Source organism: Coffea eugenioides, chromosome 2 (genome assembly GCF_003713205.1).
Source record: "Coffea eugenioides isolate CCC68of chromosome 2, Ceug_1.0, whole genome shotgun sequence".
Taxonomy (NCBI): Eukaryota; Viridiplantae; Streptophyta; class Magnoliopsida; order Gentianales; family Rubiaceae; genus Coffea; species Coffea eugenioides.
Genome location: NC_040036.1, coordinates 53071298 through 53085179, shown reverse-complemented (window position 1 = coordinate 53085179; position 13882 = coordinate 53071298).

Sequence of the window (13882 nt, the reverse complement as noted above, 5' to 3'; positions counted from 1 at the left end):
TATCTCTTATCTTCAAATTGGTTCAAGAATCATCTCAATCCGATCCCTGTATCTCTAGTTATAGCCGAAATATGAAGATGTGTCAAAACTGTCAAAATGCACAAAATACAAGTAAAAAGTGATAAAAACCTCATTTAATCACTTAAGAACATTTTTTACCAATTATAGCCAAAATGATTCATTTTCTTCTAATAATATAACCAAAGTGACTAAAAATAACATAGAATGTCATTCAAATATAACGTAAATTAGTCACTTATCAGATATTCAAGTTAAATTTGCAATTTTTCTTTACAATATATTAAGGCTGCCATTTATCAAATAAAGAAGGAGAAGACAAATAAAAAAAAAGAGTGAGGTCCTTTTTTATCTTATCTTTTTTAGTGATGAGTCGTAAAGTCAATAATTTTTGGTTGTTCGTAAGCATCATTTTGACATTCTAAAGAGGGAAAATTTCAAGTGTGACATGTGTCGGATGGTTGTCTTTTTTTGGAACAATGATACTAGAGGAAAATTGAATTAATACTACAATGGGTAACATTTTTTTGACCCAAAAAAAAATATATATGGGTACCACTTTGCACGTTTGGGATTTAACACGTAAGATGGACTCCTCTAGAATAAGCAAATTTTTAATTAAGTTCTTAAGCAGAATGTACTGACAGCTTTAATTTTGTTAATACTTGATCTCAAAGCTAAAACATTTTTCGCCTTGAAAGAAGTTGAAATAATATTTAGGATTCTTTTATGTCATCTTCTAATGGTTAGAAGAAAACAGTAAAATAAAGTCTTATAATTTTAAAAGCCCGGTAATCTAAAGTCACTAGGGCTGTAAAAGAGAATTTAAATGAACAAATAGTCAAAAGTATCAGCCTTGTGACACATTAAACAAAACATTCTTTTTTTTTTCCTTTCCAAACTAATTTTCTTCGTGCTAACAAGTTTTTTTTATTACCCTCCCACCCCTCCTCATGCCGTTTCTATCTCCAGCTATCTATTAAGAAAATAAAACAAGACAATAGGTTAAGGCAATATATCTCTAGCATACAACAAGAATGAAGAATCTTTTGACAACAAAATCAAAAGGACTTTTACTAAGAAAGTATCAAAATGGTTACGTCTGTTTGTTTTACTAAACCCTTGTCATTTATATAGGAAAGGCAATCCAAAAAACATCAAAACTAAAGAGCCACAATTTCCTCACTTCAATGACCATCAAGAGGCTACTTTACTCTTCTTTAAAAGGCAAAAATATCAAAACCATTTTCTCACTATAATGATCATCAAGAGGTTGCAATTAGTCTCCTTCAGTGGACAAAAATTGCCAAAAGCGTTTCCTCACTATAATGGTCATAAAGAGGCTATATTAAGCATTTTCCTTTTGTCCAATATTTTGAATTTAACAAGCTTTATTTCTATTTCAATTCACAAACTATTCCAACATTCCCTCACTTAGTTTGTGAATGAAATAAACAAATTAACACACATAAAACACCATGCATAAAGATAAGTATCGTTAGATTTAAACTTATCCTTTAGTGTTAGTATATCACTTGAACTAATCAAATCATGGTTCTTTATAAAACATTAAACCAATATTTGTAAATTAGCCAAGAAATACCACATACACTGGCCATGTGCTCTAGTCTAGTTTCATGATCATTTACAAAAGTAAATCATACTTTTGCTAAAAGCGACACTACTTCTATGATCATATAAGTGAAAACATTTTCAAACTTTACGTAACAAAGCACTTTGAAAGCAATTACATTTCATTAAAAATATAACTAATCATATATTCAACTTCCCATTTTACACACTTGTGGGGTAATTTGTATACAAAGTACTAGTGTTCACAATCGCTTAACAACTTTTATTACCCTTTAAACCTTTGCATCTAGTGGTAGTGCTAGAATAAAAGTAGGGTTCCCATTGCAAATGACTTTAGACAAATGCTTTCAACCCCATTCCCAATGACGTTGTATTCACTAAGTCCCTTGGTAAAGGTTTAGTCAATAGATTCGTTAAATTGTTGTATGTTCTTACATGTACAATTTCCATAACGCCATCTCTTAACATTTGTCTAAGATACTCATGTTTAAAACTAATATGTCTAGATTTATCATTATATACCTTATTTAAGTCTCTAGACATAGTGGTTTCACTATCACAATATAAAGAGATAGGAGGCATAGGTCGTGGCCACAACTTGATATCAAGTAACAAATCCCTAAACCATTCCGTCTTTTTACATGCAGCAGCCAAAGCTATGAATTTAGTATTCATGGTGGAATGAGTAATCACAGTTTGCTACTTAGAAACCCATGAGATTGCACCACCTCCCAATGTGATTATCCACTCGGTTGTGGAATTTTTGTCATTCACACTAGTAAACCAACTAGCATCTGAGTAACATCAAGTACTACTGGAAATTTATTATAAAAGAGTTCTAAACTCTTGGTTCTTTTAAGATAACCAAAAATCCTCTCAATAGACTTTCAAGGGTCCACACTAGGATTTTTAGTGTATTTGGCAAGTCTACAAACTATATATAAAATACGTGGTCATGTACAATACATTACATACATCAAACTTCCAATTGCACTAGCATATTCAAGTAGAGCAATCAAACTTCCAGAATTTTCATGAAACTTCAAACTAGGATCAAAGGGAGTACTCACGTCTTTGACATTAAGATGTTGAAACTTGTTCAATATCTTGGTAATATAGTGAGACTGACACAAAGCATAATCCCTACTATATTTCCTAACTTTGATACCTAAGATAATATCCACCTCACGAATGTCTTTCATCTTAAACCATGTAGAAAGATACTCCTTAGTATCTTCTACATTTTATATTATTACTAACAATTAACATGTCATCTACATAGACACAAATGATCACACAATAGTCTTGAGCATATTTAGCATAAATGCAGTTATCAGTATTATTGTACCTAAATCCACTTGAGACCAATACAGATTCAAATTTCTCATGCAATTGATTAGGTGCTTGCTTCAGGCTATATAATGATTTAACTAGCTTGCATAATTTCATTTCATTTCCATGCATAACAAACCCTTCAAGTTGTTCCATATACACCTCTTTATCCACATCACCATTTAAGAATGCCGTTTTAACATCTATTTGATGTACAAACAAATTGTACAATGAAGTTAGGGACAATAGCACTCTAATGGAAATTATTCTTGCAACTGGTGCATTGTATTAAAATAGTCTTTTCTTTCCTTTTGTTTTAATCCTTTAGCTACTAAGCTTGCTTTAAAGGTTAGTAAAGATCCATCCGTGGCATATTTTCTTCTAAATACCCACTTACAACCTATTGGTTTTGAACCTTGAGGTAAATCAACTAGAACCCAAGTATTGTTGGACAATAATGAATCCATTTCATCATTTACCACTTCCCTCCAAAAAGAAGCATCTCTTGATAACATAGCTTCACTAAATCTTTTTGAATCGTCTTCTACATTCAACAAGATCACAATCCTATTTAGTAGAGATTCCTTATTGTCTTCAACTAAGAAAACAATAGCGTGTGAAGATACGAAATATGAGGATAGATGCTTTTCTTTCCTTGGTCTTTGACTTCTCCTAGATTCAATAGGAGTGTCACTTACCTTCTTCTTATTACTTGAAGAAGAACCAATATTTTGGAGTGGTTCAAAACCATTAGTAGGATCTACAATAGGTTCTGAATCTTTGAGAAACTTATTTTCAAAATGGCCCATCTCTTGATTCAACTATGATATTAGAATCAAGGTCAAGCAGCCTATAAATTTTAGAATTTTCTACATAACCTACAAACATACTTTTAAGTGCCCTTGGTCCCAATTTATTTCTTTTATTGTTTGCAACCCTATATTAAGTAATGCAACCCCAAACTCGAAGGTAACTTAGGTTTGGCTTTTTCCCTCTCCACACTTCATATGAAGCGACTTTTGTTTTTAATGAAGGAATTCTATTATGTATATGACATGCAACCAACAAATTCTTTGGCAATCTAGAACTTACCAACATGGAATTAATTGTCTTCCAAAGTTCTATTTTCTTCTCTTTCAGCCAATCCATTTTGTTGTGGCGTATAAAGTGCACCTGTTTGGTGTATAATACCATTTTGTTCATAAAACATTGAGAATTCACTAGAAAAATATTCACCTCCTCTATCACTTCTCAATATTTTGATTTTATTTTCTAATTGACTTTCAACAAGTGATTTGTAAGTTTTGAACATGGTAAAACACTCGTCTCTACTTTTCATAAGATAGACATAAGCAAATCTTGAATAATCATCAATAAAGTAATAAAATATCTATTACCACCTCTTGTAAGAAAACCATTTAGTTCACGTACATCAAAATGAAAAAGTTCAAGCAATTTTGTATTTCTTTCAACCTTAGGAAAATTCACCTTTATCATTTTTGTTTGAGCACAAGTTTCACATTTCTTTTGTTCTTTATCACTATAAGCAATTAGTCCATGTTTGGACATAAAATGTAAAGTTTTATTACTAACATGTCCTAACCTACCATGCCATGAAGAATAGGAAGAATCAGCCGTACAAACAGAAATAAAAACTTTATTAATATTTCATTTGAACATTCCATCACATGAATAACCTCATCGTACAAACGCACCGCTTTCAAACATGTTTATTTTGTTAGACTCAAGTACAACTTTAAGACCACTTTTACTAACCCTATCAGCTGATACACGATTCTTCCTCATGTTCGGAACATGTAGTACATTAGCGAGTACTAATTTCTTGCCAGAAGTGAATTGTAAATCCACAGCCCCATTTCCATGCATCTTGGTGGTGTCAAGATTTTCCATTACAACTACATGTCCTTTGGGAGCATTTTCATAGGTCTTGAACATGAACTTATCATTGCACACATGTATGTTTGCACCGGAGTCATACCACCAATCACTTGAATTGAACGAAGATGAAGTTACATTCAATTTGGAGATCATAGATATTCTCCACTCGGACACCATTGCAACAATCTCTGCAATGTCTTTGTTTTCAACAAGACTTGCTTGGGTATTATCCTTCTTTTGTTTTGTATTTTGGTCACACTCCTTGTAATGCCCCTTCTTGCCATAGTTGTAACATATCCGATTACTCTTCTTATCCTTTGCACTTATAGCATTTTGTCCAGAAGATTTTCTCTTCTTAGACCCTTGACCGTTGTTGTGATTCTTTCTCACGTCCACATAGTTCACCTTAGGAGTAGATGCTAAATCTTTCTTTTAGCGAATCCCAACATCTTCCTCTATATGGTGATGCTTCAATATTTGGTCCACCGAGAACAATTCAGTTGTGTGTAGAAGTTTCTTTTGACAATCATTCCAAATAGGGTGTAACTTTGATATAATTGCCCCCACTTGCAATGATTCAGAAATCTCAACACCTAGATCTCTAAGTTTTGAAACCAAAATGTAAATCATGCACTTGATCAAGAAGAGAAGAAACTTCAATAATGACAAAGTCAAAATACTTTTTAATAAGAAATTTGTCTATACCTTGCTTTTGAGTAGTATACTTGTACTCCAAAGCGGTTCAAATCTCCCTTGGTGACTTGACGGATGTATACATGTCGTAGAGCCTATCTGAGAGAGTATCCATGACATGACCTAGACACAATACTTCGTCATCTTCATGCTTACGCCTTTGTGCCTTTAACTCCTCAAAATCACCATCCTTTGGCTGTGGAATTGGCTGAAGATTTGGGTCAAGCATATAGGCCACTTTGAGGGCGGTGAGAAAGAACAACATTTTATCCTTCCATCAATTGAAATTGGTTCCCGTTCCATCAAGCCTATCAAGTTTGGTAACATTTTGGCTTATAGTCTTGAGAACATTTTCAGTTGAAGCCTCCATTGCTGATATGAATCCAACCAAGAATTGGAAGAACTCGTATTCCACAAGCCTAGATCTAGACAATACACCAAAGTTTGATGATTGTTGTGCAAACTGAAACCCTATAAACCCTTATGTTATGAACTAAGATGAACTCGTAACCCACAACAAGCGATAGATAGAACTTTGATTGATAGGTAGAAGGTGCCACAAACAAGTGCGGTTCTTGTTTGATAAGCCAAGCGAATACCTAGAATAAATTCTAAGATATTCAAAGGTTGCTTCAAGAAGTTTAGAGAAACTCTCTCAATTGCTGGAAAATTCTACTTATTCATTGATAAAAACGTTGCAAGTTGTGGCTTATTTATAGCCTTACAACTTATAAGACACGAAAAACCTAATCTGATTTGGAAATCATACAAGCTTCGTAATTCAACTTGGAAAGACTAAACAAAACACAAAACCTAGTAAGAAAAGGAAACTCTAAATTGGCTCTAACATAATCATGACTTGGCCGATTATTTCAGTAACTAACTAATGACTAAATTGACACTAAAATACTATAAAATAACATATTGACTCAAGACGTAAACACCAACATAAGTTCAGCTTTAAATGTGAAGTCAAATTTAGCTATAGTTTGCCCCATCTGACCTTTCCACTACTTGAATAAGATGAACAAGTTTCCAATTTTATTCTCAGATCCCTCAATATGTTTTGGGACAATTTCTTGACTTTGCATATCACGAACCAAAAGACTTCATGCATGTTAGGCATGCCCACGTCTAACTCAGTTTTCAACTTGAAGCAAATTAATACTTAAATTAGAATTTTGATGGAACTTATCGGACACTCGATTTCTTCAATGCTTCGATAAACCCCAACTTGACCTTGAATTGCATGCACCAAGCTCCAAGTGATCTTTTTTAGCTTTCCTGCTCATATTATGCCCTCCTCTTGAAAAAGATTTGTCCTTAAATCTTAGGGAAAAAATGGTGAATGATAGGATGAGCAATACATATACCCCACTGGGATCAACAACCATAGTAAATAAGCAAATGGAATCCATGACACCAATGTTGAAACCTCCCATGTTGATGCAAAGCAAGCATAGATAAGTTGCAGCAACAACATTGCTCCTTGCATGCCTTTTGCATAGTTTAGATTGAAACATGTGATGAGCAGTGTTATTCCAAGATTCTTTGGAGTACCAAGAATGATGCAATTGAAACACCATAAAGAAAGTAATGCAACAACCGTCATCTTGAACTTGTTCAACACCAACACGTGCGATGCATCCATTTGCTATGGAAGTAAATTCCTCCAATGCTTCCACTTTTGGCAAATTAAAAGCTTTGAAACCATGTGTAATCTCAGCATTATCACCTCATTGGATGCCTCATTTGCTATACAAGAAACATCAGTGTTGGTGCTAAAATTCAGCATGATTTGTTGACAAATAGAAGATAATCCAGGAATGCAAACTTGATGGAAAGTTCCAATGTTGACAAAGGACTTAGGAATGGAATAGCAAAAAAACAACTTCACTTCACTTCCTTAACCTGCATAAGACAATGAACACTAAACAAAGCAAAGTTAAAGTCGTTAGGAAAGCAATAAGTTCTCTCACTCTCATTTTTGTTGACACTCAAAATCAGCTCACTTTCCCTCTTTTCGTCCTCTTTCTCACTCAAGTCACTTGATTGTTCACTAGCTTTTTCTTTTGCACTTTCCTCGATTTTTACCTCTTGCTCATTCTCAACTATTACATCATTGTTTGCACACTCATGTTGTACCCGACTTTTCTCACATAAATCCTCTCAAACTAGCTCTTGATAACTAGCTAGTGTAGGTTGAACTTCACGATCATTGGTCTCAACAAAATCCTCTATGAGAGATTTTTGAGTATTGCAGTCAACTTGGTCCTTCATTCACTTTTGTTGTAGAAGACATTGGTAAATATCCTATACTAACACCTCCTTAAGTGGCTCAACTTCAGGCTTAGACTTGGCAGAAACTAATGGAATATACTTCCTCCTTGGATAGGTTGACTTTGAAGAGGTAGATTTGCATTGGAACTAGATGGCATGGAATCTCTCCTCTTGACAACCCTATTCTCTATTCAATCAAGTCATCTATGAAGATGTTCAATAGCTTCATAAAAAATCTGTTTAAATTCTTCCCTCATTGCATCTGCAAAAAGTTTAAATTTGAGAGCTTGGGAGCTTCCTTCTCCACCGTTAGACATTCTTTAAGGTAAACCTGCAAAAATTGGTTAGTATCAAAGAAAGGAATATCCTCACTCACTCCCTCATGTGTTTACTTTCACACTCGTTTTTACACTCAGATCACTTTAATAACTCACCAATAAGTTCTCTAAAGCTCTTGATTTCCCCTTGAAGAAATTGGAAATTGCTATAGAATATCACAATAAGCTTACCAATGAAACACACAAGTGTAGCAATAATGAAGGACTTCTTGTGTGTTGAATTGAACAAAATTTTTGAGGTTGAATAATCTGGAAATTTGACTCAAAGACATGTAGTTTGTTGCTAGACAGATCCGAAATAATGACTAAAACACAAGATACGAAAGCTAAAACTTTAAGGAACCTAGAAATAGACTCTACCCGACACTATGTGGTTGGAAAATTGAGGAAAATCTGATGGTATCTTGGAATTTTCTGTTTAGGCAAGAAAAGTGATAAAAATCCCTTGTTTCAAAGTGATTTTCGGACTTGAAGTTGGTTTGCTAATTGCTGGAAAATAAATTTCCAAATTTGACGGCTTTAGGAAACAAATCCAAGTAGGGTTTGGATTAGGAAACAATTTTCTGCCTTTTCACGTTCTTCCTTATCCGAATGTAAATTGGATTAATAATGGAAGAATGTATCAAGAAGAGCTGTTCAAGATGATTATATACATACATACATATATATATATATATATATATTTCCTTATCCGAATGTAACTTGGATTAGTAATGGAAGAATGTATCAAGAAGAACTGTTCAAGATGATTATATACATATACATATATATAAATATATATATATATATCAATTTGCAGCTTCAAGAAACATCACAACAGCCACGGTTTCAAGAACGTGGTTTAGCATTCAAGAAACTCAAGATTGTGAAACTTGTTTCAATTTATGCAAGAAAACCAGATTTTATGTCAAGAACTTCAAGATTTTTCCAAAAAATAATCAAGAGATTCAGGAATTCAAGAAAACTCCAAGAATCCACAAGATATTCCAAGGAAAATATATGACCAACCATGAAACCCTAATTCCCAAAACTTGGTAAGATGCTGACTGACTTTTTTTTTGACTCAAGAACACACAAGACACTTTATCACACGAACTAGCAACAAAGCTTATTAAAAATTCAAACGAAATTTACCACAACAAAAAAATGGATAGCCATGACAATGACAAAAATCCTAATGATAGAGAAACACTAGCGATGGGATTTTTTTGACACTAAACCGAATTAAGATTCAAGGAAACGACACAAAAATACAAAGCAAGAAAGGGATATAACCTGGATACTGTATACCAACTCTAATACCAACTGATATGAACCCAACCAAGAATTGGAGGAACCCGTATTCCACAATCCCGGATTTAGACAACATACCAAAGTTTGATGATTGTTGCGGAAACCGAAACCCTATAAACCCTTGTGTTATGAACTGAGATGAAATCTTAACCCACAACAAGTGATAGATAGAACTTTGGTTGATAGGTAGAAGGCATCACAAACAAGTGCAATTCTTGTTTGATAAGCCAAGTGAATACGTAGACTAAATTCTAAGATATTCAAAAGTTTCTTCAAGAAGCTTAGAGAAACTCTCACAATTCCTGGAAAATTCTACTTATTCATTGATAAAAACATTGGAAGTTGTTGCTTATTTATAGCTTTATAGGACATCAAAAACCTAATCTGATTTGGAAACAATACAATCTTCCTAATTCGACTTAAAAAGACTAAACAAAACACAAAACCTAGCAAGAAAAGGAAATCCTAAATCGGCTCTAACATAATCATGACTTGGCCGATTATTTCACTAACTAACTAATGACTAAATTAACATTAAAATACTATAAAATAACATATGACTCAAGACGTAAACACCAACATAAGTTCAGCTTTAAATGTGAAGCCGATTTAGCTATGGTTTTCCCCATCCAACTCATCCACTACTTGAATGAGATGAACAATCTTCTAATCTTCATTCTCAGGTCTCTCAATATGTTTTGGGACAATTTCTTGACTTCGCATTCCATGAAAATGAAAATGAAAATGAAGTCTTCTAGTTCATGGAATTAATACTTGAATTAGGATTTTGATGGAACTTATCGGACACTCGATTCCTTGAAGCAACAATAAAACCCAACTTGACCTTGAATTGCATGGACCAAGCTTCAAGTGACTCTCTTAGCTTTCCCGCTCATATCAATTGCACTCGATAAAGAATGAATAAACACTTTAAGATTGTTAAGAAAATAAAACAAGACAATAGAAGAGTGCTGAAACTTCACTAACAAATTTTACAAAAGATAGCGGATTTGTTGACGATTCTTGAGGCATGTACAAACAATATCCTTAAGGTTTTTATTGCCCCCATTACACTTAGTAGTTTGCTTCTAGGTTAAGGCAATATACCTCTAGGATACAACAAAAATGAAGAACCTTTTAACAGCAAAACCGATAGGGTTTTTACTAAGAAAAGATCAAAATGGCTAAATTAGTTTGTTTTACTAAAAGTTTGTCATTTATATAAGAAAGACAATCCAAAAGACCTCAAAACTAAAGAGTCACAATTTCCTCGCTTCAACAACAATCAAAGGCTGCTTTAGTCTCCTTTAATGGGCAAAAATACCAAAACCATTTTCTCATTGTAATGATCGTTAAGTTGTTGCAATTAGTCTCCTTCAATGGACAAAAAATACCAAAACCGTTTCCTCACTGTAATGGTTATCAAGAGGCTACATTAAGCATTTTTCTTTTGTCCAATATTTTAAATTTAACAAGCTTTATTTTCATTTCAATTCACAAACTATTCCAACAGTGCCAAGTTCAAAATTCAAGACCTTGTGACAAATTGAGCCAAAACCAAAATCTGTAATGATTAGGACTTTATACGTTTACTATATGGAAATTACCTAGTTAGAGCCTTGAGGATAAGGGTGTCAAAATTTATGCATTCCAACGGTCGGTTTTCATAAGCTAATCCTAATTGCATAAAGAATGAAAATGAACAAATCTCAAGCTATTTAAATCACAAAATTTGATTCCAAACTTAGACCACCAGGGTTCACAAGTTTTAGCAACCTCATAAACCACAAGTTTGACTCAGGTTTCGAGCTATATTCATGTTGGCCCAAATCTACTTTGTACCATGTTTCCTTTTCACATACTCCTACTACTAGTATTTTGATCCGTGCATCTTATGAATTAAAACAATAATATTAGCAAAATTTTACTTTGTAATTAATATAATAGGGCATAAGGTTCATCAGGATCTTCCTGACTTGAGGCTTTTCAAGCATCCAATCACTTACTACTATCTAAACTTTTGACAACATGCACTAAATTTTAATAAAATCTAAATACCCCATTTTTTGCAAGTATACAGTTGTTTATCGAGCATAGCGGATATTAGGTTCAATTCCACAAGAAAGATTGTCAATTACTGGTGGTTTTCAAACTCCTTTCCACTCGTTTGGTTGATATTTTAGAATGGTAATGGCTATGAATGTCGAAAGGTCCTCAATGGTAAAGAGTTTTGTCAATTTCTTTTCATTTGTTTGGTAATTGTACCACAATGGGAATCTATTGATTATTTTTAATTTTTTAAACCCTATTTTTAGTTCTCCATTTTTCTTCCTCAAATTTTATTTCTTGCTTCCAACGGCCTTGGATCCCTCCTGCACAGAAAATTCACCACTAATCTTCACTTGCCCTATTACACCAAGAACCCATACTGCCCTAACTTCAAAGATTTCTCTCAAGTTCTTGAAATCACATCCATTGATTTTATTAAAACCAAAAATCAGTTAAAATTCAACAAATTATTTGGTTCAAATTTAAGGAGATATGCAAACGCATCACCATTACCAGTAAAATATCAGTTGAAATCAATCCACAATGATTACGTAACATTCACCAACACTTTTTTTCACTTTTGATTCATATTTCTAAAAGCATAATGAATCCCATTAACAATAACCCAAATAAACAAGGAGAAGAAAAAAACAAGAAACCTCAACTACCTCTCTAGCTTGGCTTCCATGGCTGATCCATATTGAAGGGAGCAATATTGAGAAGAAGAGATGGTGAGCCAAGTGGTAAAAACAAGTGGCTTAGTTGGTGTTTGGTGGTAGTGATAATGGAGTACGAGAATTGAGAAGCATCGGAAGAGAGAGAAAGAGAGAAATGGTTAGAGAATATCTTTTCCTAATTTGTTTGATCTGGTCATTAATGAGAGGCAAAAGTGCCCAAATTACTCAAGAATGATGATTGAAGCATTTTGGGTCTTCCATTACCATAGATTCATTTTCATAGTAGAGTACCAAACACTACCAATTACTATCATTAATAGTCATACCCATTGAATAACCCCAAAACCCTCCAACCAAATGGGAGGTTTATTATTTAGACTATCACAAATATAATAAATTAAATCTACACTACAAATATAAAATAAAAGTAACAATAATGACAATAAAAAGCTCTTATGGTTGTGGCATTCCTCACCGCTCTTGCAAGTGAAATTATTGGTTAGTTGAATGTTATAATCTTGGCTAATTATATCGTAATTTCTAAATGTACGTGATACTCGCTTTCGCCAATGCACCAACTATACCTATAACTATTCATCACCTATATTTCTTGATGAAGAAACTAACTATAGATTCATTAAATTCTATGAAATTGCTTGGTTAAAGCCACAAAGATGTTTCCCCACTTTCGTGACAATACTCCCTAGTTTAACACTTCATGAACTAATGTTAAATTATAACTTTCATTGATGAAACAACACCTTTAGATAATCACAATTAATTATGATTCAAATAGTAAAAGTGGTAAATAACTTGCTCAAAAATATAACTGAAATAACCATAAAAAGATCACATAACAATCATTGTAAGTTCATTCATCCCTTAGGTATAAAAACTATAGCAAGACATAAATGAAATACAAACAACAACCAAACTTGTATTATAACTAAATATAATATTCAATATAAGAAATAAAGTGATAGGAGAGAAGTCATCTATGTCGCATGAGTTTCAAACTCTCCATCTTCATCATCACACTTCATCCATATCTAGCTAGTACAAAGATTGGTTGAAAACTATATTAACCTTACGTTATACTAATGAACTAAGAAGTTCTAGTGAAAGACTACATTTTGTGTAGTTTCTCTAGCCTCCAAAGTTAAGCAAAAATGTGTCTTGAATGGCCTATTTATAGAAGAATCAGTTTCAACCAATCATATTAAAGTTGGTATAAATTAGTTCTTGAAATTTCTAAAAGTTGCTTCTTGATGTTTCCATGATCTCCTTGGGTATTTAACTGATCAGAGAAGTGGGTCAAAAAGGTTGTGTGAATTAAGTGTAAGTTGCATGGTTGAAATTAGAAATCCATGAGGTGATCCACAAATTGTAGCTCGTGGATCGGGTTGTAGTTCTCCTTCTTTTTCAGTTTTTGTACTTTTTGACCAATCTTCAACCTTACTCTATTTCTCGCGCTTGCACAAAACATAAAATTTATAGCCCTTTGAGTTACCTTTTGAATTCATTAAGAATCATGTAATTTGGATGTATGCAAGCTATTAAATGACTAATATACCACTGATTGATCAATCCCTTATTTCAGCTTTCGACAGCAAAAATGTCTAACTATATTCAACATTTTGACCATAAAAACGCATGAACTACATTTCCATGTCTCATAAGAATTCTAGCCTTTTGTTTTAGCTTCAAATG